The sequence below is a fragment of the Natator depressus genome, chromosome 2, assembly GCF_965152275.1.
Source record: "Natator depressus isolate rNatDep1 chromosome 2, rNatDep2.hap1, whole genome shotgun sequence".
In the NCBI taxonomy this organism is placed as follows: Eukaryota; Metazoa; Chordata; order Testudines; family Cheloniidae; genus Natator; species Natator depressus.
This window is the reverse complement of record NC_134235.1, coordinates 143,563,677-143,568,082: the sequence shown is the minus strand read 5'-3', so window position 1 is coordinate 143,568,082 and position 4,406 is coordinate 143,563,677. Positions and strand designations below refer to the sequence as shown.

General features: G+C 48.1%; 1 non-coding gene across 1 annotated transcript; it reads right to left on the bottom strand.

The window, feature by feature from the left end:
* Positions 1-3,156: 3,156 nt before the first annotated feature.
* Positions 3,157-3,275, bottom strand: LOC141983560 (U5 spliceosomal RNA). Its single transcript, XR_012638400.1, has one exon. It is a non-coding gene; the product is annotated as a U5 spliceosomal RNA (small nuclear RNA).
* Between the last annotated feature and the right edge of the window lie 1,131 nt (positions 3,276-4,406).

The window sequence follows — 4,406 nt, the reverse complement described above, 5'->3', positions numbered from 1 at the left end:
TGACAGACAGCCAAGGGACCAGAGGTCAGGTGTGCTAATACTAGGCTACCCAGCCCTCCAACCCCCTAATCAAAAGTGGTAAAGAATGTGGGCATCTTAGAATCCCAGGTATGAAAGTAAGCCAGAGAACAAAGAGAGAGAGAAGGGGAAAAAAGATTTTGAGAAGTTGCTGATGTGAGTCCTGGAAAACCAGCAACAGCAGCTCCAGAACCAACCCCTGCAGCAGGTTGCTTCCCAGCATCAATGGCAGGCAGAGCATCAACAGCAGCAACAACAGTAGCTGATTAAAGAAATAGTATTGCAGCAGCAGAAGCAGCAGTCGTGGCTCATCCAGCAGATGATAATGCTCCTACAACCACCTGTAGCAGCAAGTCTCACCACATGAGTGGGAGGTTCCATCCTAAAGCCATCCATCCTGGTGAAGCTAAGAAGGGGTCCACAGATGACCCTCATCACATTCAAGAGGGTCAGCACGGAAGTTCAATGGTCATGGAAAGCTGGGGCCTATTGGCCCCCTAATTGATAGGTCTGGCCCAGGTCACGTATTGAGACCTTGACAGGATGGCCAGCCAGGACTACATCCAAGTCAAGACAGCCATCCCAGATGCCTAGAACATCTCTCCTGAAATCTACCAGCAATGGTTCTGCCATAAGAAATTCTTGCTTGGTGCTTGGCCCTGGGCCATCACCTCGAGTCTGAAAGAACATTGCTGGAGGTGGCTCCAGCCAGAGAGCTGCACAGGTGTTCAGGTGCCAGAGAAGGTCATCATGGGAGAACTTCATGCAGATTCTCCCCATGGGGGGGGCATGAATAAGTGATGAGGCACCAACCCAAAACTCTTGCAGAGGCTGTTGCCCTGAAGGAGAACTATCTGATGTCCCTCAAGCCTGAAGCAAAAACACCAAAGGTTGGTCCAGTGTACCCCTGGGGCCCATGCACTACCAATCTCTGAATCCACCTGGAGGGATCCTGCAGAACTGGGGCATCAAACCCCAGTAAGGGGAGTACATTCACACTGAGACTGGTCCAGAAGCCCACCCTCAGCCTGATAAGAGAGATCCAAGCCTAGTGGGGCAATGTTATCCCCTCAGGAGAATTAATGAATTAACATTCAACTACAAGGGCTTGCTTCAGCTGTGGGCAACATGGCCATTTCCAGCAGGACTACCAGTTCATGGACTGTAATTACAAGCAAGCATTGACAGCAGACAGTCAGGCTCAGAAGAGAGGCCCCGGGAAAATGTTCATTCTCATACAGGTGGATGGAGTAACTGTACAAAGTCTGATAGACTCTGGCTGAAACCAGACCCTGGTCAGGGAACAACTGGTGGGGTGGGCAGGAAAGCACGGAGGTACAATATACCTCCAGTGTATCCACAGAGACATATGACCCTACTCAATGAGAGAGGTGAGGTTGACTGTGCAAAACCACACCAAGATGGTGCAGGCCAGAGTGGCCAAAGATTTGGCCTATCCGGTCATCCTGGGGAGAAACTGGAAGTTGTTCCAAGACAGGGTGGCATATCCTTAATGGAGGCAAAGGCCAAAATACCCTGGAAGGCAGGAGATAGTTGTGGTGGCTAGGAAAGGACACCATGAGGATAGTGCTTGAGAGGAGGACGAAGTCCTGGGTGAAGGACCTCCTTACAAATGAATGACCATACACCAGGACCTAATCAGAACAGTAAGGGTCTGACTCCACCCCTCAGTAACCAAACTGGGGGTCAGGTTTTTGAACAGCTCGCCTAGGGGGAGGGATAGCTCAGTGATTTGAGCATTGTCCTGCTAAACCCAGGGTTGTGAGTTCAATCGTTGAGGGGGCCATTTAGGGATCTAGGGCAAAAATTGGGCATTGGTCTTGCTTTGAGCAGGTGGTTAGACTGAGATACCTCCTGAGGTCCCTTCCAACCCTGATATTCTATGAACACAGTACTAGACCCTCAGTTATTGAAACAGTGGTCCCATTTTGAGCTGGTTGAGAAAAGGCATATCAGGCCATGAGGGATTCCAAGGTTGGGGAGGATAGAATGCTGCTGCTAAGAGCCAAGAAAGTTCCAAAAGCCAGTGCTCCAGCTGGCCCAGGTAATACCACATGGGGGCCACCTGGGGAGAGAAATGACACTTGACAGAATGGCTATGCAGTTCTACTGGCTGGTGTCCATTCAGAGGTGTGAGACTTCTGTGTGTTATGCCCCGAGTGCCAATGGGCAGGGCTATCATTCAAGGACTGTACTAAGATTATACACAATAAACAGGAGAAATGTGGGACCAGAAATCAATTAACCAAAATTAGTGTGTCGGAAATTAGGCTCAACTGACAGGCAAAATAATAAGAGGCTGTGCTATTCTGCCCATAACTCATAAGCACGGCCATACTGGGTGAGATGAATGGTCCATCTAGCCCAGTATCCTGTCTTCCAACAGTGGCCAATGCCAGGTGCTTCAGAGGGAATGAACAGAACAGGCAATTATCAAGTCATCCATCCCCTCTCATCCACTCACAGCTTCTGGAAGTCAGAGGCTAGGGACACCCAGAGCATGGGCTTGAATCCCTGACCATCTTGGCTAATAGTCATTGATGGACCTATCCTCCATCAACTTATCTAATTCTTTTGGCCTTCACAACATCCCCTGGCAATGAGTTCCACAAGTTGACTGTGCGTTGGGTAAAGAAGTACTTCCTTTTATTTGTTTTAAACCTGCTTCCGCCTATTAATTTCCTTGGGTGACCCCCGTTCTTTTGTTATGTGAAGGAGTAAATAACACTTCTTTCACACCATTCATGATTTTATAGACCTCTATCATATCCCCCCCCCCGGTCATCTCTTTTCCAAATTGAAAATTCCCAGTCTTTTTAACCTCTCCTCACTTCGAAGCTATTCAATACCTGTAATCATTTTTGTTGCCCTTCTCTGTACCTTTTCCAATTCTAATTGATCTTTTTTGAGATGGAGTGACCAGAACTGCACACAGTATCCAAGGTGTGGGCATACCATGGATTTATATAGTGGCATTGTGATATTTTCTGTCCTATTATCTATCCCTTTTCTAATGGTTCCTAACATTCTGTTTGCTTTTTTGACAGCTGTTGCACTTTAAGGCCCTCATAAAGAGATTGTGGGAGGCAAAGCTGGTGTGACAGTGTCAGGCCACATGGCTAGAGGAGAGTGGTGAAGCCTCAAAAAATTGGGTAGAAACTCATAAATGTTCCTCTCTATGGAAATCTTTAGTAAAAGATGAAAGATTTATATGATTTGTGGTGGAAGGCAGGTATATTAGCCCCAGGATAAGCAGGTCCCTTTTCCCTTGGTAACTGATCAGAGGTTACTCTAGGTTAATTAGGACACCTGGGGCTTGCCAGAACCTGTTAAAAGCCTCCTCTCCAGCCAGATAGGAGCATGTGATCGACATTTTGGGAGGAAGGCACGCAACTGGAAAGCTGAGCAGTGAAGACACTGACAAGCACCAGAAGGAAAACCCCACAGGTACAGAGGCGAAGGGCAGGGGAAACCCTACCCAACAGGGTGAACAGCTGGAGCAGAAAGACTGAAATGAGTGCCTGGTTTGTTGCCACCACACCCGGAGGGGCTACCAGAGACTAAGAGGCTCCCCTCCTGCTCCCCCCATCAGGGAGGCCAGAAGGCAAGGTATGGACAGCAAGCCCAGGGGCGTGGGGAAATTTGGAGGTAGAGAGGAAGTGGAAGCATGGAACTCACTGAGGCAGAGAAGGAGCTCTGTCACAATGGCTACAACACTGGCTGACTGAAAGAAGGGGAAGGAGAGAGCTTCACCATCATGGCTGCCACTCCCAGCATTTTCTGGGATCCTGGACCATCTTCATCCTAATCCTGAGAAATGTCCTGCCCAGAAAGGACCAGAGAGAGAGCTACATATGACACTGCCACCTCCATTGGCTAAGGCTAAATCGTGAATACCACCTGGGATGCAACTTTGTCACCCTCCTCCCAGGTGTGTGTTTTCCCTTCCTCAACTAATTTCTTCTCTTTCCTATCCCTTTCTTTTTTCCCGTGGCTTAGCCAGCTACATTGCGTATTTTCTTGCAACACTGTTGTAATCCTGTGACCAGAAAGGCAACTAAAAGCAATGCCCTAAACAGACTGATGCTGGTACAAGTTTTCCAGTCTCAAAGTGGCTAATAAAACCATGTGCCATGCCTGTATTTCTCCAGCAGTGAGGTTGCAAGTGAAAGTCAACACCAGATACAGAAGCTGCTTTTCTCTTTACTCTTCTTCTCTCTCTCCTCGTGTGTGTGTGTGTGTGTGTGTGTCTTCTAGGAAATGGAATCAGACTTTAACAACAGCAACAGCAGCTCCTGCCCATGTCAACTCACTTTTTCTCAAAAAGGACAATCAATTACCATCTAAGGGCATGGCTACACTTGCAG